General features: G+C 35.5%; 1 pseudogene; it reads left to right on the top strand.

Annotated features, from left to right (window-relative positions):
• The first annotated feature begins 6788 nt into the window (after positions 1-6788).
• The window catches only part of LOC146995668 (uncharacterized), a 33867-nt pseudogene continuing 17380 nt past the window's right edge, over positions 6789-23275 (top strand).

Below are 23275 nucleotides of genomic sequence, written 5' to 3' on the forward strand. Positions count from 1 at the left end.
AAATTGGAACTAGTACAAATAGATGGCTGTCGTTTTTTAAGAATGCAATTAGCATTTAGTTCTTTGATATTATCTTGAAAGATTTATTTATAGTACAACATGCATGTAAGTTCATCTTTATATTCAAATTTTCTAGCATTTAAGGAATTTTAATTCGTTTCCCTGTTATGATAAAATTGAGATATGCAGATTTTATTAGTGAATGGAGTGAAGAGAGATGACTATAGGTATTTGCTTTCTAAAAATTTATATAGCTGATGCGATGGTAGCAGCATGGAGTTTTACAAAATAATTCTTCCCTTAATATTTATTTTACTAGTATGAAAATCTAAAATTTACATTCATAAATCTATTGAATTCCCCCCTTATGTGGATTTTATATTATTTTGACAATAAATTTGATTCAGATTACATAAATGGATTTCATTTTTATCAAAATTACATAAATAAAGTTCGCATGTGGTGATTCTCAATGCTATTTTTAGTTAAATAAACGAAGTACAAATTGTTTTAAAAATTATTGAAGATATACATTTTTACCGCCTCTAAAAATATTGCGGTATGAAAAATTTAATGTAAATCATACGACCTACTCACGTTTATTAATTTATATTTATTTTAAGACAAACTATTATTTTCGGTAAACTTTAACTTCGGGATTATGGTAAAGAGAAAGAGATCGACTATTTCGATCACGTGACCTTCCGAAACTGATTTCGCTTCAAGGCTCCCTCAGGGGGCTCACTTTTGTGAGTACGGGTGTGGCAATCCCGAGGTACCCTAGCCCTTCAGGGGATCATCTTCTTGGTGAGACGGGTGTCACGATCCTGGAGCCCCAGTGATCTATCCTCTTTTCCGTCTCCTCTCCTCTTGGCTGGATCTTTTTCCCTTCCCTTCTCCCTTGTGGTTTCTCTCTACGGAGTTTGGGGCTCGTCACGAGAGGCTAGAACAGACCTTGTTTCTAGTTTTCAAGTGGCGAGAAAACTGCCCACGTGTTTGCCGTGCGTGGAGACCCGTGTCGCTGGAAAGGAGGGTCCTGGTAGTTGAGGGGCGAGGTACTGTCCCCAACACACTGCTTTGGCCTCTGCTTCAGCTAAACGGGAGGCACCTTAGTCGTCCTCACGGGTGTCAATCGGCTGGTCACTAGTCCTTGTGTCAGTGGCTTGGGGTCAAGCTCTCGGGAGTACCTGCTTTCGGGAAAGCCGACTGTGGGGCTTCAGTTTGCGTATAGGTCCGGCTAGCCTTAACACAGGAATCTGTGTTCCCTTGTTGGGCTCCGTGGTGGGCGGGGCCGTCGGACCCGAATCTTTTCTATTTTCAATATGGCAAATACACATATTTTTTTATTAAAAAACTTTGAAGTCACTCCAGTCTCTCAACCTAGTTCTGAAACATCTACTACTAAACCAATCATTCAACCTAGTTCTGAAACATCTCCTACTAAACCAGTCACTCAACCTAGTTCTGAAACATCTACTAATAAACCAATCATTCAACCTAGTTCTGAAACGTCTCCTACTAAACCAGTCACTCAACCTGTCGCTCAACCTAGTTCTGAAAATTCTGCAAAAAAATTACGGACAGATGCAAATAAAAAAAATCATAACAATAGTCCCCGTTTCCTAGTAATCTCTAGTCCTTCTGGCGAAATGCATAAGATGTCTCCTTTCGTAATAAACAAATACATCCAGTCTTGTATTGGTGAGCCGAGAAACATAAAGCGTCTCCGCTCCGGAGACTTGCTTATTGATACACACTCAGCCACCCAGTCTGCTTCTTTACTTCAGATTACTCAACTTGGGCAAGCGAATGTCACTGTAACACCCCATAAGTCACTGAACTATTGTCGTGGTGTAATCTCAGAATTCGACCTTCTGTATGTTTCTGAAGAAGAGATCGCTTCTGAGTTATCCGAACAAAATGTCTGCGGTGTAAGGCGGATCAAGATGCGTAAAGAAGGTAAGTTGATAGACACGAAACACGTGATCCTTACCTTCAACACGCCTGATCTGCCTAAGAATATTAAGGCCGGATATCTAAATATTCCTGTAAGACCTTATATTCCAAACCCTATGCGATGTTTCCAATGCCAGCGTTTCGGCCATTCTAAGACGTCTTGTCGTGGCAGCCTCACATGCGCCCGATGCTCACAGATTGGCCACGATTCTGATAATTGTACCGCTGCGCCTTTATGTATAAATTGCAAGGGTGACCACCCAGCATTTTCTCGCTTGTGCCCAAAATGGAAATCGGAAAAAGAAATCCAGACTGCAAAAGTTACTAGGAACATCTCTTACGCCGAAGCCAGAAGACTAGTCCAGAGCACACAGCTTCGACCAAATTCATCATACGCCAGTGCTGTTAAATCATATCGTACAGTCGCCACCCAAACATCAATAGGCACACAGACCCTACCAAATAAAACCCAACCGTCTAGATCCAACAAGAAAAAAGAAAATGCAACTCATATAGTACAAAAGAAAGAAACAATTATTCAAAGTAAGCCGAAAACTGCCACACAAAAAATATCAAATAAAAATAGAAGTCGCAGCAATAGCTCTCTTGATGACATGATTTCTGAATCTGCGGATTCAGACTTTATGGAAGTGGAAGAGGGTCTGGAATTTCCCAGGCATCTACTTCCACGAAAAACAAAAGAACAGCACAGGAAAAACAAAAACCATTCATAATGGCCACCCTCGTGTCATGGAACTGTCGCGGTTTCCACCGAAATTTGCTTGACATCAAATCTATAATAAATGTGTACCATCCTGTGTGCTTCGCAATACAGGAAACAAATCTGAAACCAGAACACCATGCAAAACTTCGGAGGTTTTCTTTCGTCAGGAAGGATAACCTTGCAGGTGAGCGTAGGAGGAGTAGGTCTCCTCTCCTCACTGGATTATCCCTCAAATGTACTTCCTTTGACGACATCCCTCCAAGTTGTCGCTACTCAAATAAATTTTGATATTGTTGTTTCATTTGTTTCTTTGTATTTGCCTCCAAATGAGCACATTTATCAGCAAGATTTAAATAATCTAATAGAGCAGCTGCCTGAGCATTATATTATAATAGGAGATTTTAACGGCCATAGTCCACTCTGGGGTAGCAAAGATACAAATTGCCGAGGAAGACAAATTGAGCAGATGATCGAAGATCACAGCCTTTGTCTCCTAAATAATGGGCAAGATACATACTTCCATGAGCCTTCAAGGACATTCCACGCTCTCGATCTTGCCATCTGTTCACCATCTCTGTTGCCATTTTGCACTTTTAGTGTCGGAAATGACCTGTACAACACCGATCATTATCCTATTTTTGTGTCTCTTGCACGAAGAGGAGCAAACCCCATGTCGAGATCCCCTCGATTCATACTGGACAGGGCAGACTGGGAACTCTTCTCTTCCATTGCAGAGCTCACAGATGAAATGGTAGAAGATGCGCATATCGATGACGCTGTTGAAGCTGTTACTAATACTATTATTCAGGCAGCTATGCTCTCCATTCCTAGAACATCAGGAAAACTACTAAAATATTCAAAACCATGGTGGAATCGCGACTGTCATGAAGCACTGAAAAAACAGAAAAAAGCATGGGGTATTTTTCGTAGATATCCTACTCTGCGAAACCTCATAGCTTTTAAAAGATCCAAAGCAAATGCACGGAAAGTAAGAAGGCAGAGCCAGAGGGATTCCTGGATTTCATATGTGTCCTCAATAACATCCTCTACGCCTAGTAAGCGGGTTTGGGAAAGAGTTCGAAAAGCATGCGGAATGTATAAAGACCACTCACTTTCCTTTCTGGAAAAAGATGGCCGAGTGATTAGCTCCATAGAAGAAATTGCAAATACAATTGGTGAGACATTTGCTGCCGTTTCTTCCAGCCGAAATTACTCACCTGCATTTCTTTCTATCAAGCAACGCTCTGAGAAAAATCCCATCGCTTTCAACTCTTCCAACTTTGAGCCGTACAATAGAGACTTTACTATGGTTGAATTAAAGAGAGCTTTGTTGCAGACACATAGGTCTTGTCCGGGTCTGGATGGCGTGTATTATGAAATGCTAAAGCATCTGTCCTATAAGTCACTGAGTGCCCTTCTCAGACTTTACAATAGAGTGTGGAAGGAGCGTACATTTCCCAGTGCATGGAGGAGAGCTGTTGTCATTCCTATTGCGAAGCCAGGGAAAGACCCGAGGAATCCCTCGAACTATCGGCCAATTGCCCTTACCAGTTGTGTTTGCAAACTGTTTGAAAAGATGGTAAACAGCCGCCTAGTCTACTTCTTGGAAAAGAATAATATTATATCGCCTTATCAGAGCGGTTTTCGACAGGGGAGAACGACCGTAGACAATATGCTTCTATTAGAGACATCTATTCGGAAAGCCTTTGTCAGAAGAAGTCACCTTGTCTCAATATTCTTCGACATTGAGAAAGCTTATGATAAGGCATGGAGATACGGTATACTCCGGGATCTTCACGAGAGTGGCTTGCGCGGCAACCTACCAATTTTCATACAGAATTTCTTGAACGCTAGAACTTTTCAAGTAAGGATTGGCTCTGTTTTTTCGGATGTTTTTCAACAGGAAGAGGGTGTGCCTCAAGGCTGTGTGCTTAGTGTAACGCTGTTCAGTTTAAAAATAAATTCTGTATTAAAAGAACTTCCTCACACCATCTTAGGATCACTATATGGAGATGATTTACAGATTAGCTGTCGAGGAGCAGACATGAGATACATAGAGAGGCAATTGCAGATGGCTCTGAATAAGATCCAAGAATGGTCAGACAAACAGGGATTTACTTTTTCGAAACAGAAAACTGTGTGCGTGCACTTTTGTAGGAAGCGAGGTCTCCATCCTGAACCTGAGTTATATCTAAATGGTACAATTATTCCAGTTGCGCCCGAAGTAAAATTTTTAGGAGTAACGTTCGACCAGAAATTGACTTTCCTTTCTCATGTTTTAAACCTGAGAAAGAAGTGTCTCAAAACACTAAATATGTTAAAAGTGTTGGCGAACACCTCCTGGGGTGCAGAGCGTTGCTCCATGCTTCGCATTTACAGAGCGCTTATCCGCTCTAGACTGGACTATGGCTCAGTTGTTTATGGATCCGCTCGGTCATCTGTTTTGTTAAAACTGGATCCTGTTCACCATCAAGGTTTGAGGATATGTTCAGGAGCCTTCAGGACTTCTCCTGTCCAGAGCCTGTATGTTGACTGTAATGAACCATCACTTTATCTGAGGCGTGAACAATTGTCCCTTTTGCAATATTTTAATATACTATCCCAACCTGAACATCCCAATAAGCTGTGCTTACTTGATGATGTGAGTAACGCGTTATTTGAAACACGTCCATCTTGTGTTCCTACATTTCTTTTAAGAGTTCGCCCTGTCATTGAGGAACTTTCCCTCTCTGATATGCACCCCCAAGCAGTACAGAATTTTGAAATCCCACCTTAGGAAAATGTACGGATGCAGCTTCTTAATGTTTTTAAGCATCATGCGAAGGCAAGCACTAACGAGATCATTAACAGGCAACTCTTCGCTGAGCACAGGCACAAATATAGCAGTTATCTTCCAGTTTATACAGATGGGTCCAAGTCAAAAGATCATGTGGGGATGGCATATGTAATTAAAGACCACATGGAGGGCAGACGCTTGCACAATGCTTTCTCTGTCTTAACATCCGAATTAACTGCGATATATTATAGTCTTTTATACATCTCAAGGCTCTGCTACAAAAAGTTTATAATTTATACAGATTCGTATAGTGCTCTTAAATCAATAGAAGCTTTTCCTAATACTCAAAATCCAGTAATAGTGGATATTCTCAAAATACATATAAACTTAATGAATCGTGGGTATGATATCCTGTACTGCTGGGTTCCCGGGCATGTGGGAATAAAAGGGAATGAGCTGGCAGATATCACAGCAAAATGTGCTGTTGAACTGTCCAGTCGTCTCATCCCTTTTGCAGACATTTGTTGTGTTGTGAAACAAAAGATCCGAAAAAAATGGCAACAACTTTGGGATGTTCAGCTTCAAAATAAATTAAGACATGTAAAACCTAGAATTGAGCACTGGGAATTAACCAAAAATCGTAAGGAGGAAGTTCTTTTGACTCGCCTCAGAATTGGTCACACTAGAGTGACACATAACTACCTTTTAAAAGCTGAAAATGAGCCTGTTTGTTTTAACTGTAATGTTTGTTTATCTGTTCGTCATATTTTAATTGAGTGTCCATGTTTTAATAGTCTTCGCCAGAAATATTTTAATAGCTGTGACTTACCTCTCGACCGTTTAATCGGAAGAGAGGTCAATTCTAATTTATTTTATTATTTAAAAGATATTGGCTTTTATTACCAAATGTAATTTGTTTTGAAGACTGTCTCTTGAATTTTAATATGTGCTTTTAACCTGTGTTTATATGACTTCATCCTCTGGATTTGGTACATTTATCTACTTGTTTTTATTTATTGAATTTTAATGTCATCAATTGTAATCATCTTATCTTTTGTTTGGCGCGTCATAATCATCTCTGGTTTTGCGCCATAATCACTCACTCACTCACTCACTCACTCACTCACTCGCTTCAAGGCCATGATACAGTCGGCTGTGAGTGCGTCCCTTCTTGGGGTGAGGGCAACGCTGAGTCAGCTCCGAAAGAAGAGGTTGAACTGAAATTCTTGACCTAAAATCTTGAGATATAAACTGCATTCCGGATTTTTCTGCAGCTGGATATATTAAATTTGAGGTTTTTGGCAATTTGTGAGTGGTTTCAGAAACAATATAATGCCTTACATGTGCTCAGTGCCGCGATGTAACAGCAATTACAAATCTGGACTTAAAGTGCACATTTTCGCTTTTCCTAACGATGCCGATCTGAAACAAAAGTGGATCCGTGCAATAAAGCGAAAGGACTTCATTCCAACTAAAAATAGCAGGGTGAGCTTTTATTTATATGATTTCATTGATATTCAAAGAAAAATTAAATATTCAATATGTTTAATATGTCTGTTTTTAAAGCCAAAATCATTTCCAATGAATAACTAGTGTAAAATATAATAGTAAACAATAACTAGTGTAAAATGTAAAAGTATACAATAAATCATTGCTAATGTAAATAAGCAGTATAATAAGCTTTTCTTTCCTGCAATTTGTCTTTAAGTGAATTCTATAATTTTGTTAATAAATGCATGTTCCTTCATAAATTGCATGTGAATATTTTAATGGTTAATTAAGTTCATAATACTATAGTATTATTTAATGTATAATAAAATTTACTTCATATACTGCAGATTAAATATTCAGTAGAAAATTCAGTGCTTAATATAAAGCAATAATGCGAAAAATATACAAAATCTGGAACTTAAAATAGCATTTGTAATATCTAATTTATCTCGACTTTTATTTTAAAACCACTTGTCATTGTAAGTTTTAGAGCTATGAAAGTAATAATGTTTTTCATTTAAAAATTCAAATTCGTGTGCTTATAATATTTTAAGGGAACACATTACCCTTTCAACTCTTTTTTGTCACATTTTCAAGTTTATTCTGAAAATTGTAATTAACATTATATCTAACAAAAATTATAAAAAACTTGGGAAAAAATATTGTTAAACCAGTTGTTTATAAAACATAGAACTAATTTTTAAAAAATTTCATTTTTATAAATTTGTTATTACGTTTTTTATATTAATATTTTTGCTTTAAATAGGTTTTTTTTTTTTTTTTTTTTTTTTTTTTGTTTTTTTTTTTGTTTTTTTTTTGTTTGTGTGTGTGTGTGTATTCCTTGAAAATCTAAACAAAACTGTGCTTGGAATACTGTATGCTTCTGTTACAAGATTTAATGAAACATTTTGTTGTCATGATTAGGGAAAAAAAAATAGAAAAAAAGGAAATCTTATTTAAATAATTTTTCAAAAATAACTACTGATGGTGCAGTTTTGAGATTTTCCATATGTATTTTAAAAAGTTGCAGTTTAGTCTATAAAAAAATTCGATAGTTTGACGATATTGTTTAGTACTGTGTCCCCTTAAAGAGCTGTTTAAGTGAAATGATATTAGAATTCACTGTATAATGACGTGTTTAAAAAGAATTCTTCTTAAATGTGTTTCAATTGTTTCATTTCAGGGATATGTAGGTATGCGAGTTCCATTTTCAGCCAGCTGACATCATACGTGAGGCAAGGGCTTTCGATGAAAAAACTGGAAAAGATATATCAGTATGCTTGAAGGTTCCGAGATTAGTAAAAGGTGCAGTGCCATCGATTATGATTAATTGCCCATCATATTTGACTACTTCGAAAGCAATCCGTAAAGATCCTGCGACAAAAAAGATAGAGCTAGAAAATAAAAATCTTGCTGCCGCTATTCAAAGAAGCATGAAGGAAGAGCAGAAATATGAAGAAGACAGAGAACTGCTAAGTTTGAACGATTTATGCAATAAGAAAAATATGCTACAGCTTTCGGATTTCTGGAAATTTTTGAAAAATTGAAGATTATGTCTTGATTTTTAATATTCAAGACGAACCTGTACCTCAAATACAATATTCCAAAATGATTAATCATGAAATGTTGGTACAAGCATTTTCTAATAATGCTTCTTGAAAAGTATTGGTAAATTAAAATTTCCCATGAAAATTACTAACATAAATATGCTAAAGGAAGTCTTAAGTGAAATTAAACATGCTAGCAGTAATGAAGATGAAGTCATAAGATTAAAACTCTTTGCTGCATTAAATACACTCTCTGATATTAACTGCATTTATAACGAAAAGAAAATGTTATTAAATTTATAATTGAACAAATCTCAATTCTTCTCCAAACTTCGAAAAGGTATAAACCAGATATACTAATTTTTGCCTCTATATGTTTCTATATATCACCTCAGTTGTACAAATTTTTGAGACAAAGTGGATACATTTTACTTCCACATCCAAATACCATTCGTGATATTAATTTAAAGCACAATGTTGATCCTAAACAAGAACAATTGGATTGTAATTTCTTATTGTACACAAATAGAAATTCAGATTTTTAAATGAATGTGATAAAAAGGTAGTTTTACTAATAGATGAAATTCATGTAAAATCTTATTTTGATTATAAAGGGGGTAATTTAACGGGAATGGCTTATAACAATTCAAGAGCTGCTTCAAGTGTACATGCATTCATGATTTCAAGTATATTGTCATCATATAAAGATATTGTTCACATGCTTATAGTGCATACATTAACTGCAAGTGCTCTCATTTATAGAACAGGTTATCATAGGACTCGAGAGGATAGGTTTTTTTTATCATAGGAATCATTACAGATAATAATGCAATAAACAGCAAAGCTGTATCTTTATTTTCTAGTTCTAAAAAAATACAAATAGTTTATCCAACGCCAAAATGTAAAGCTAGTTCTTCAGGTTTTCAGTAACTTTGTTGTCAAAGCGTTATTAGAAACCCATAATAAAGAAAAAATAAAACACGCAGAAGATACAGCGGAGTATATCGAGATATTTTCCACATGGTTTAGAATCATGAACGTCAAATGTCCATACAAAGGCCAGCGCTTGAACGACAAATTTAAAACACCCCTCACAAACAGTGAGAGTGATGACAAATACATATTCTTAACTAAAGTTTTGAATTGGCTAGATAATTGGAAGTTAATGAAGAAGACAAGAACATTAACCAAGGAAACTCATTAAGTCTTGCAGAAAACTTTATAGAACACGAAAAAAATTATAACGAAATGTCTTTAAATATATTTATATCTGATGAAGACATAGCAGCAGCTGAAAGTTATTTGCCTGTGTCCGTATATTTAGGAGGATACTGTGTTAGAAGTGTTCTTAAAAAATTACAATGCTCATTTTGTGAAACTACCTTTCTTTAAAAAAAGAATTAGCATTTGATGAAAGTTTCAGTTTTTGCAAAATGTTAGACCGTGGTAAACTCTTTTATCCGTCAAAGTATGTAGTAAATATTGTTTTCTATAATTATATCATAATTCAAAAACTGTGTACAGATTTCGAAAAAGAATTTTGGAGAAATGAATGTATATATTTATTTCCCATTTGTGTGCATGCAAGCTATTCCGTTTATTTATATACTTACATGCTTATATATATTATATAAATGCGTAACATAATACTGTATAGATATGTAGGTATACGTTTACATAAATAAATATATATTCCCACGCACTGACGCGTACAGATACAAGCAGATTATTCTTATTAGCTCATTCCACTGCCGGTCTTTATTTCCATACCTGTTTATTCTGAAGTGACCTTCCCACACGGAAGTTTACTGTGAAAGTATTGTTGTTCAATCAAATGTAAATTTTTGTGTCAGAGAAACAAAAATAGCTTTTACAATTTCAGCCTCAAACATCGAAATCGTTAATGCACTAAAATTAGTCAAGTAATTTCAAAGCTTTTTGCCTCAGTAGAAGAGATGAATTGCTTCATTGTGTTTCTCATTGTCAAATACCATTGTCAGTTGAGCTCCCAGAATCAAACATGATGCAAAATCTCTCACAGAATATACGAATCCTGTTCAAAGACGCAGGTGTAATTCCCATCTGAAACTCTGAACTTTGATCTTTTACTGATTGCTATTCATTCTTCACGTAGCTAGGCAATAAGGCTCAAGGGTAGATCCCTGGGTCATGTAGTGGCCACTCAATTATAAAAGAGGTTTGATAATAAAGCAAGAACTAAAGAACTAGATGAACAAGATGCTAAGAAAGCTAATGAATAGCTTGCCAAATTTTCGATGGAAAAGTAAAAAAAAAAAAAAAAAAAAGTCGGTTCAACTGAATTAGTATAGGGCTCACTTGACAATGAAGTGATGAATAATTTTACATAAAGATATTTGCAAATGTGTAGTAAAATTTTAACTGCACAATTTAAAATATGTCGGCATTTTTTATGTCCAAACTGTTACGACACAGTCTGAAGTTCAAACATATTTAACAGAAGTTTAGGCAATAGAGTGAGTTTTTTGGCGCAAAAACCAATGGTGATTATGATGCGCCAAACAAATTGTGGGATGACCTAATTTAGAAATGAAAACTTATTAATAAAATTGTTAAAAAGCTACATGTACCAAATCCAGAGGATGCACTCATATAAATAACCTGGTAAAAACACACATTAGTATACAAAACAAAATCTGCTGAACAGATTACATTAAATAATAAAAGCCAGTCTCTTTCAAATAATAAAATAAATTACAATTGACCTCTCTTCCGATTAAACGGTCGAGAGGTAAGTCACAGCTATTAAAATATTTCTGACGAAGACTGTTAAAACAGGGACACTCAATTAAAATATGACGAACAGATAGACAAACATTACAATATGAACATACAGGTTCATTCTCAGCTTTTAAAAGGTAGTTATGTGTCACTCTAGTGTGACCAATTCTGAGGCGACTCAAAAGAACTTCCTCCTTACGATTTCTAGTTAATTCCCAATGCTCAATTCTAGGCTTTACATGTCTTAACTTGTTTTGAAGCTGAACATCCCGAAGTTGCTGCCATTTTTTTTTTCCGATCTACTCTTTGACTACACAACAGATGTCTCGAAAAGGGATGAGGCGACTGGACAGATCAACAGCACATTTCGCTGTGATATACATTGCGGTACAATTTTCAGAATCGTCGCCAATCTGTGAGCATCGGGCGCATGTGAGGCTGCCACAACAAGACGTTTTAGAATGGCCGAAACACTGGCATTGGAAGCATCGCATAGGGTTGGGAATATAAGGTCTTACAGGACAATTTAAATATCCGGCCTTAATATTCTTAGGCAGATCAGGCGTGTTGAAGGTAAGGATCACGTGTTTCGTATCGATCAACTTACCTTCCTTACGCATCTTGATCCGCCTAGCACCGCAGATATTTTGGTGGGATAGCTCGGAAGCGATCTCTTCTTCAGGAACATAAAGAAGGTCGAATTCCGAGATTACAGCACAATAATTTAGTGACTTATCTGCTGTTACAGTCACATTCGCTTGCCCAAGTTTAGTTATTTGAAGTAAAGAAGCAGACTGGGTTGCTGAGTTTGTATTAATAAGCAAGTCTCCGGAGCGGAGACGCTTTATATTTTTCGGCTCACCAATACAAGAATGAATATATTTATTTATTATGAAAGGAGACATCTTCTGCAGCACGCAGAAGGACTAGAGATAACTAGGAAACGGGGACTACTAGTAGGATTATTTGCATTTGCATCTGATCGTAATGTTTTTGCAGTAGACTTTTCAGGACTAGGTTGAGTAACTGGTTTAGCAGTAGACTTTTCAGAATTTGGTTGAGTGACTGGAGTAACTTTAAAATCTTTTATAAGATAAATATGAGAGTTTGCCATATTGAAGAAAAGAAAGATTCGGGTCCGACGGCCCCGCCCACTACGGAGCCCAGCAAGGGAACACAGATTCCTGTGTTAGGGCTAGCCGGACCTATACGCAAACTGAAGCCCCACAGTGGGCTTTCCCGAAAGCAGGTACTCCCGAGAGCTTGACCTGAAGCCACTAACACAAGGACTAGTGACCAGCCAATTGACACCCTTGAGGACGACTAAGGTGCCTCCCGTTCAGCTGAAGCAGAGGCCAAAGCAGTGTGTTGGGGACAGTACCTCGCCCCTCAACTACCAGGACCCTCCTTTCCAGCGACACGGGTCTCCACGCACGGCAAACACGTGGGCAGTTTTCTCGTCACTCGAAAACTAGAGACAAGAGCTGCTCCAATCTCTCGTGACGAGCCCCAAACTCCGTAGACAGAAACCACGAGGGAGAAGGGAAGGGAAAAAGTTCCAGCTAAGAGGAGTGAATGAGTGAGTGATTATGGCGCAAAAACCAAAGATGATTATAACGCGACAAACACAAGATGGGATGATTACAAATGATGATGACATTAAAATTCAATAAATGAAAACAAGTAGACAACTGTACCAGATCCAGAGGATGAAGTCATATAAACAAAAGTTAAAAGCACACATTAAAATTGAAGACACAGTTTTCAAAACAAATTACATTTGGTAATAAAAGCCAGTCTCTTTTAAATAATAAAATAAATTACAATTGACCTCTCCTCCGATTAAACGGTCGAGAGGTAAGTCACAGCTATTAAAATATTTCTGACGAAGACTGTTAAAACAAGGACACTCAATTAAAATATGACGAACAGATAGACAAACATTACAATATGAACAAACAGGTTCATTCTCAGCTTTTAGAAGGTAGTTATGTGTCACTCTAGTGTGACCAATTCTGAGGCGAGTCAAAAGAACTTCCTCCTTACGATTTCTAGTTAATTCCCAATGCTCAATTCTCGGCTTTACATGTCTTAACTTGTTCTGAAGCTGAAAATCCCAAAGTTGCTGCCATTTTTTTCGGATCTTCTCTTTCACTACACAACAGATGTCTCCAAAAGGGATGAGGCGACTGGACAGATCAACAGCACATTTTGCTGTGATATATGCCAGCTCATTCCCTTTTAATCCCACATGGCCGGGAACCCAGCAGTACAGGATATCATATCCACGACTCGTTAAGTTTATATCTAACTTCAGAATATCCACTATGACTGGATTTTGAGTATGGGAAAAAGCTTCTAATGATTTAAGCGCACTACAAGAGTCTGTATAAACTATAAACTTTTTGTGGCAGAGCCTTGAGATGTACAAAAGACTATAATATATCGCAGTTAGTTCCGATGTTAAGACAGAGAAAGCATGGTTCAAGCGTCTGCCCTCCATGTGATCTTCAATTACAAATGCCATTCCGACATGATCTTTTGACTTTGAACCATCTGTATAGACTGGAATATAACTGCTATATTTGTGCCTGTGCTCAGCGAAGAGTTGCCTGTTAATGATCTCGTTAGTGCTTGCCTTCGCATGATGCTTAAAAACATTAAGAAGCTGCATCCGTACATTTTCCTAAGGTGGAATTTCAAAATTCTGTACTGCTTGGGGGCGCATATCAGAGAGGGAAAGTTCCTCAATGACAGGGCGAACTCTTAAAAGAAAGGTAGGAATACAGGATGGACGTGTTTCAAGTAATGTGTTACACACATTATCAAGTAAGCACGGCTTATTGGGATGTTCAGGTTGGGACAGAATATGAAAATATTGCAAAAGGGACAATTGCTCACGCCTCAGATAAAGTGATGGTTCGTTAGTGTCAACATACAGACTCTGCACAGGAGAAGTCCTGAAAGCTCCTGAACAAATCCGCAGAGCTTGATGGTGAACAGGGTCTAGTTTTAACAAAACTGATAACAGAGCGGATCCATAAACAACTGAGCCATAGTCCAGTCTCGAGCGAACAAGCGCTCTGTAAACGCGAAGCATAGAGCAACGCTCTGCACCCCAGGAGGTGTTCGCCAACACTTTTAAAATATTTAGTGTTTTTAGACACTTCTTTCTCAGGTTTAAAACATGAGAAAGGAAAGTCAATTTTCGGTCGAACGTCACTCCTAAAAATTTTACTTCAGGCGCAACTGGAATAATTGTACCATTCAAGTATAACTCAGGTTCAGGATGGAGACCTCGCTTAACGCGACGTTAAATACAGACTCATTCCGTGCTTTTCCCCATGATAACAGTTCAGTTGCGCATGCGCAGAAATATGGGGTTACTTTAAATGTGTCATATTTGGCGCTTTATCACGAAGAAAATACGTTTCAGTTATTTAAGAAAATGAGCAAAGCATTGCCGAGAGAATGAATGATCCGTATTAAGTTTATATAGCTTTTTTTTAATTTATATTATTTATTCTCATTTTTAGAGCCTTTAATCCAAAAAATTGTTTGAAAATTTCAGGCTGTTTATGTCATAGGACATAAAATTTCGTTTCGGAAAGAAAAATAGTTTAGAAAATTAACAAACTTTTGAAGATGCTTATTATTAATTTATAGTAACCATTAATTAATAATAAGCATCTTCAAAAGTTTGTTAATTTTCTAATTTTAATTAATAAACTCATATGACAATAAAGTGATTTTTTTTAAAAAAGGAATCGTTTGCCTAAAGAAAAAAATTACTCATGTAATTTTTTTATGGTATTATAACTCATAATACCATAAAAATGGTATTATGGTTTATGGTATTATTAACTCATGTAATTGTATAGTAGTAAACTTGAGAAACTTTATTTTCAATCAAAATTTATGTCAGTATGTATGTAACAGTAAACCAAACAGAAAACGTAAAATACATTCAGGAAGTCAATATGCATGATTTGTATGTATAAATCAAAATATATTATCTATATTTTGTATATATACATTTCTGAATGTGGTCCCAATAACAGAAGAGCACAACTCTGATTTCTATAAACACTGGAAATATAGAACTCAAATTTAATATTAATTTTCCTCAGTTGAACTTTACATTACTCTAATTTTTTAAACACTCTGTTTAGTTTCAGTTCATGAAAAACTGTATTTTTCTGTACAATTAAGCTTTTGATTGTAGATAATTTTGTCATTTACTCTGATTCCCCCCCCCCTACAGACAAATAAATATAAGTAGCCACACATATTTCCATAAGGTTTCATTCTTTATATTTATATATTGCATAACATCTGAAAGTACCAAGAATAAGCTGTGTAAAGCAGAGTACTTTTTAAAAAACTTATAGTTTAAATTAAGGATTCCCAGGCTTTTTCTCCATTAAGCCTTTTATATTTTTCTCTATAATATATAGCATACAACATATCAATACAAATAATTGTGCATACATAGCTTAAGTATTATTGAAGTAGATTAAGAATATGCATAACAGATTTGGAAAAAAAAATGATTTTTTAGATCTATGCTTTATTATTATTTTGAACTTTAGAGATATAAACAAGATGCAAAATAAACTTGCAAAAGATCCAAAATCATAGATTATAATTGCCCCAGAATTTGATTTTAATGAATGTAATGGCTGCACTTGATGTATTGAAATAATTTTTTTAATATTTGGCATAAAATTGCTTAATTCTTAAATCAGCTCATTTAGAAATATTAAGCTTGTTTCTTGTTTTCCGTAGTAAGTTGTTGACTTAACTAAAGCTTCTTTCCAGTAAGTAAGAGGAAGAAATATTCTATAATATTGGTTTGGTAATGTCTTTAATTTTGGGATATTTCTCTCTGATGATTTACCAAACTTAATGCACTCGTATGTTTTGAATATAACTTGATTTATTTGTATAATAAGGTTTTATATCAGTGTACAATTACTTATCTTTTTTTATTAATCCTTTTTTTGACAGTCAGTGGAATCTTAATTGTGCTGATCAATTGTCATTGCGTATTTGGGTATCGAGTTGTTGACTATCATAGAAACCCTTTAAAAATTTATCAAGCCAAATGACTTGGTCTAAAGTCTAACTAATAAAAATTATTTTAAAACATTTTTAATATTAGAATTAATTTTAGGTTTGCATAATATCTCTTCATAAATCATTTTTATAAAAACCTTTTAGTAATTATTTTATGTAAGATAAGATTAATGGATTATGGTAAAGCACTTAAAATTCCTATTGAGAATAAAAGTATTTGTGGAAGACTTTTTAAGTACAATGTAAAAAGGACAAAATTGAGTCAGCCTATTTATTTGCCAGAAATATAATTAATGCTGAACTACCAATATTTCAAAACTTTAACCATTCCACCAATTAAATTTACATCAGCAAATATTGCTAAAGATAAAATTTTAAATAATTGCCCAAGCTACTATACTTATCTCAGTATAAAATATGAAGAATGTATAATGAATTAAATTATTTACAGATTTGGATATCGTATTCCTCAAAGAATGAAACCAGTCTATACTGTTTATATGACAATTAATACTTATATATTTTTTAATTATATCCAAAGAATTCATTTTTTTCTGCGGGATATCCATCAATGTTCTGAGGCAATATCAATATTGCATGGCACACTTAGATAAGAACTGAATTCAGTTTGGGCAATCCCTAGAATTAGAATTTGTGCCTTCTGGATTGATTTTTCATTCCTGAAATTATGTCTGATTCTTAATCCTATAATTACTGAATGACCTCTGGCATTAAATTCACAAGCCTGCAGTTTTTCTGTTATTGAATTTTCTTTGAATCTTCAATCTTACGTTCAGTTCTAGTATGGGCAGAGATTGTTGCAGTTACAGGATTTCTTCAATTAACAAATGATGTCAGATATTACTTTATTTCATATATTTTTACTTCTTTGTATGAAGTAAAGAAAGTACTGTAATCACAAAAATGTCAGGTATTATATTTCAATAGAAATATCACTTTAGATAATTTTTTTTACATATGGACAGAATAAAGGATTTTTCTTCCCCAAAACAGAAGGGAATGTTTCATGACATCTGTATGCACATACATGTCTGGCATAACCAGAGTCATAGCAAGGGTTTTCAGCGCCTAGGGACAACCGAAGATTTCGCGCACCCTACTGCTTGCCAGGGATGGAAAACATTTAATTCTAAAATGTAACATCAGTTTGGCGCCCCTTGGATTCTGCACCCGGGGACAGGTGCCCCCCTCTAGCTACGCCCTTGGGTATAACTAAAAAATTATTGGCCGTAGGACATTAAAATTCTGTATACAGGACTGCTATAACATCTACTTGTGCACATCTTTTTTACTGCAGTCGGTGAAACTGAAATTGCACCTCAGCTTGGGTATATATACTGAATACACCATAACCGGTGGGTGTATATATATATATATATATATATTGAAAAATTTTGCAGAACAATAATGAAAATTATAAATACGAACAAAGATAGAATTGTAATTCGGCACTGAGACTCATATTTTGGACTTAATTTTTTTTTTCTGGCCAGTCCCATTTTTTTATCATACGGCTGGTTTGTGCTGGCTAGGAGGATCCGGGCTGTGCCCTTATAATAATAATAATAATAATAATAATAATATATTCTGAAAGCATATACTATACTGAAAGTATATATATCTACCTCTTACCTGGCTTAAAAGTACCTCCCCAGTCTATATTTTCAGTCGTTGGTCATAGTCATAAACTTCCAATGACAGAAGTGTATATGACAAAAATATTGATGTTTTAGCAATGTTAATCTAAAAAATTAATTTTCAACAAATAACGAATTCTAACTAAATTCATAACAGTTTATGCATGTTGTTAGTTTAACAATAATTAGCAACAGTTTATTTTTCTAAATATCTAACAATATTTAATAGCAATTTATTGTTGCAACAAAAAGTGTATATAATTAAATAGGACAAATTAAATAGTGTGTACAAGGGAGTGATGTGCTGTCCAAATCAGATTTTTTTAATTAAGTGACATGAAATGCATCCCATTTCATTAGTGTATGCCATTCTAATAATTATTCACTAAGACATCATTGCATTTACTAATGAGATTCCTATATCAACGAGTTTCATAATTTTGGTGTTTCAGGAAGAATGAAAATAAAATGTGCAGAAGATACATACTTACTGTACACATACACAAATAAAAATGAGAAAATACCCTCTAGTCTGGATAGCATATGTTTCACAACAACTGAAGTCATGCTTCGTGTTCTTCTTTAAAATATTATTTAATTTCTAGACGATTTTAGCCAAATAAAATGTAAAAAATATATTGAATTTTTTCATACTGTAAAGCAAAGCTTCTTTGGTGATCCCAATTACTCGAGAAAATGTTTGCATACCTGAGTACAGAGCTATATATAAATTAGGAAAATTAATTAAAACATCTGGGGATATTAAATCATTAAAAAAAATTATTCCATAACACATGCAAATCTAATTTTAAAGGCAAAGTCAAATATTCATATTAATGAGTTAAAATTGATTGAAAATCAATTAAAGAGAAATAGAAACCAATAATATTGATGATTTTGTATAAATTCTTTCTGTTATGGAGAGCACAATGCATATTTATAGTCCAAAGAAAGGCGATCAGGTTGAACATTTCGATAATATATATTTAGATTTAAAATATTATTGAAATAGTCTCAAAATCATCCTAAGATTATGTTAATACCCTCTGTACTTGTATCTGACACTGAATTCAAGAACAAAATTTATGAGATTGTTAATAAATTATACCTGTAAAAAATAAAATAGAAATTATTTTGCCTAAAACAGCCTTATTTTAAATTATTTATTTGGTTTCTAAATGGTATATTTCATAAAATGTTTTCCGTGAAATACACGTCTTTCAAATTTCAGTGATAATATTCTGAATGTTCTACATATATTCCTCTTATTGCACGATACATATCCAAGCAGTACTCCAACTCAGCTCAGATGTATTGTTATATTTCCTAGCTGAAACTGTAACTACAGCAGTTGTAAGTAACAATAAGACATACAGACTATCTCCCTATGTCAATAAAATGCCACCCCGATGGGAAAATGGTTAATGATGCTAACTGCTGTAACAAAGGTTCCACTTTCAAATCCTAGGAAAGACATGAATGTTTATAATCATTTTGAATGCACCTGCACACAAAGGCACACTCAAAGTACATGGTAAGCTGAAGTCTTATCGAGAGGTTGGTGTTGGAGACCTCGGACCGCAACCTAGGATACTGTCCCTCCAAACTCTATCCGGGACAGAAACTTAGCAGTTAGCAACTGCCTAACTGTATGCACAGGTGCCAGCTTTGTTTCAGCCTGTACTCGTGTCAATAAGATATTGCAGTAAGTAATTCTGAAGAAGGCATGGATTATTGTAAGCATATAGTGATTGTGTAGTAAGGGTACACTCAACACACACAGCAAGGATAAATCTCCTTAAGAAGTTAGTGAACGAAAGACCCTCGAAATTCCATTCACAGTGAAGCTCAGCAATTAGCAAGACCCAGCAATACTTAATATGCTTACTTGGATACAAAGTGCCAGTCTTGCTTCAACCTGTGTTAATAAGGTACTGCATTTTCTTATTGGAATATGAATTTTCGGTACTTACGTATTATCGCAACCAGGTTGGCGCGATTTGTAAGTTTAAGTAAAAAAGTATAAATAGAAAGAAAATGTACATTTTTTAATTACAGATAATTTTTAATACAGTTTTTATATTATTTTGTTTACTCTACTTACGGCAACTTTATGTTAATTTATTAAAGCGAGGTGTGCGTAGTTCATAGATTCGTTCGTTGCCTACATTGTGCCATTCGTAGATGTTTTTTTTTTTTTTTCAAGTTAAAACATGTCGCTGTGTACATGGATTCTTGTCAAATATTTTTGGTTAGAAACTTTACGTTTCTGCTATCTAAATTTTTTGTTTTTGTTTCGGATTTTTAGCTTAAATCGTGTGTTCAAAATGTAGTTTTTGCATGTGCGAAAACCGCGTTTTTGGAGACATTTTTATGCTTAAAGTTCAAAATATAGACAAGAATCCATGTACACAGCGACATGTTTTAACTTAAAAAAACATCTACGAATGGCACAACGTAGGCAACGAACGAATCTACGAACTACGCACACCTCGCTTTAATAAATTAACATAAGGTTGCCGTAAGTAGGGTCGCCAAATTTGGCGATTTATGCGAATTTTGGCCTGGTTGCATTAATACGTAAGTACCGAATTTTCAATCATCTTTTATTTGAGGAAACAGACACAGTTATGATAAATAATAAAATAAACTTTTTCACTTCAAACTGCTGTGAGAAGCCATCAAAATAAATTACTAGTCTGGGCAGTTGATTTAATACGATTAAAAAGTATAGTCTTATGTGATAAAGATACTGTATACATATTTTTATTATGATAAGAGTATATGTACTTATGCACATGTAAGTATTTATTTATAATAAGAGTTAGTATTTTATGTATATATTTAGTTATGTATGTATTTATATGATAAGAGTTATGCATTTTGTGTACAAAATAAAATTTTTCAACTCAAGTTGCTGCGAGAAGTCATCAAAATACATTATTAGTCGCGGCAGTTGATTTATTAAGATTAAGAACTATAGTTTATGTGATAAAAGTACAGTACATATATATATATATATATATATATATTCATTAATACTACACATTCAGCTTTTGTGATAACAGTTATGTATACATTATTGCAGTAAATAGAGAAATCAATAAAAGTATCTCATTTACATTTCATACACTCAGTTTTTTTTCTGAAAGTACTATGAACTCAGAAAAAATTTACATTTATATTTTATTAGTATATTTATTGTAGTGCATATATGAAACTAAGCAGTTCAAAGGTTCACTTTTGGAATAATTTATTAATATTTCTTAAATGATTAAAATGTCTTACAGATGATAATATATACAAAGCGTTCTGAAGAAAAACGGTGTAGACTTATTCTTTATCAACCACGGGGCGAACTAACATCAATAAAAAGAAATTGAATGAAATCCATAAATTTATCAAAAAGCAGCAGTTAACACTTTTAAAATCTTAAATACAATGAGGAAGTTCATTTATGAAGACTTTATTTATAAATAATGAGGAAGTTTATTTATGGTTCACACGTGAACGCACTGTCATTTTGAATGAAACGTTTTCAGATAATCTTGAAATACTACTGGAAGATTTCCCAGACAGTCTGCTTCCAAATTCCATATTCATTTCATTTAGATGAATCATAGCCGATTTATAATTTCTAGCTCCCTCAGGGGGCTCACTTTTGTGAGTACGGGTGTGGCAATCCCGAGGTACCCTAGCCCTTCAGGGGATCATCTTCTTGGTGAGACGGGTGTCACGATCCTGGAGCCCCAGTGATCTATCCTCTTTTCCGTCTCCTCTCCTCTTTGCTGGAACTTTTCCCCTTCCCTTCTCCCTTGTGGTTTCTCTCTACGGAGTTTGGGGCTCGTCACGAGAAACTGGAACAACCCTTGCGTCCAATTTTCAAATGGCGAGAAAACTGCCCACGTGTTTGCCGTGCGTGGAGACCCGTGTCGCTGGAAAGGAGGGTCCTGGTAGTTGAGGGGCGAGGTACTGTCCCCAACACACTGCTTTGGCCTCTGCTTCAGCTAAACGGGAGGCACCTTAGTTGTCCTCACGGGTGTCAATCGGCTGGTCACTAGTCCTTGTGTCAGTGGCTTGGGGTCAAGCTCTCGGGAGTTCCTGCTTTCGGGAAAGCCGACTGTGGGGCTTCAGTTTGCGTATAGGTCCGGCTAGCCCTAACACAGGAATCTGTGTTCCCTTGTTGGGCTCCGTGGTGGGCGGGGCCGTCGGACCCGAATCTTTTCTTATTTCAATATGGCTAATTCCCAAATTTTTCTGATCAAAGACTTCGAAGTCACTCCAGTCTCTCAACCTAGTTCTGAAACGTCTACTACTAAACCAGTCACTCAACCTAGCTCTGAACCACCTACTAATAAACCAATCATTCAACCTAGTTCTGAAAAGTCTACTACTAAACCAGTCACTCAACCTAGTTCTGAAAATTCTGCAAAAAAATTACGGACAGATGCAAATAAAAAAAATCATCACAATAGTCCCCGTTTCCTAGTCATCTCTAGTCCTTCTGGCGAAATGCATAAGATGTCTCCTTTCGTAATAAATAAATACATCCAGTCTTGTATTGGTGAGCCGAGAAACATAAAGCGTCTCCGCTCCGGAGACTTGCTTATTGATACAAACTCAGCCACCCAGTCTGCTTCTTTACTTCAGATTACTAAACTTGGGCAAGCGAATGTCACTGTAACAGCACATAAGACACTGAATTATTGTCGTGGCGTAATATCGGAATTCGACCTTCTGTACGTTCCTGAAGAAGAGATCGCTTCCGAGCTATCCGACCAAAATGTCTGCGGTGCTAGGCGGATCAAGATGCGTAAGGAAGGTAAGTTGATCGATACGAAACACGTGATCCTTACCTTCAACACGCCTGATCTGCCTAAGAATATTAAGGCCGGATATTTAAATTGTCCTGTAAGACCTTATATTCCCAACCCTATGCGATGCTTCCAATGCCAGCGTTTCGGCCATTCTAAGACGTCTTGTCGTGGCAGCCTCACATGCGCCCGATGCTCACAGATTGGCCACGATTCGGAAAATTGTACCGCTGCGCCTTCGTGTATAAATTGCAAGGGTCAGCACCCAGCATTTTCACGCCTCTGCCCAAAATGGAAATCCGAAAAAGAAGTACAGACTCTTAAAGTTACCAGGAACATCTCGTATGCTGAAGCCAGAAAACTAGTTCAAAGCACACAGCTCCAATCAAACAAATCTTATGCCAGTGCATTTAAAACAACACGTAGCATTGCCACCCAAACATCAATAGGCACGCAGACTAAACCAAATA

The sequence above is a fragment of the Stegodyphus dumicola genome, chromosome 8 (assembly GCF_044657685.1).
Source record: "Stegodyphus dumicola isolate Sdum_Otavi_A_Nest chromosome 8, ASM4465768v1".
Lineage (NCBI taxonomy): Eukaryota > Metazoa > Arthropoda > Arachnida > Araneae > Eresidae > Stegodyphus > Stegodyphus dumicola.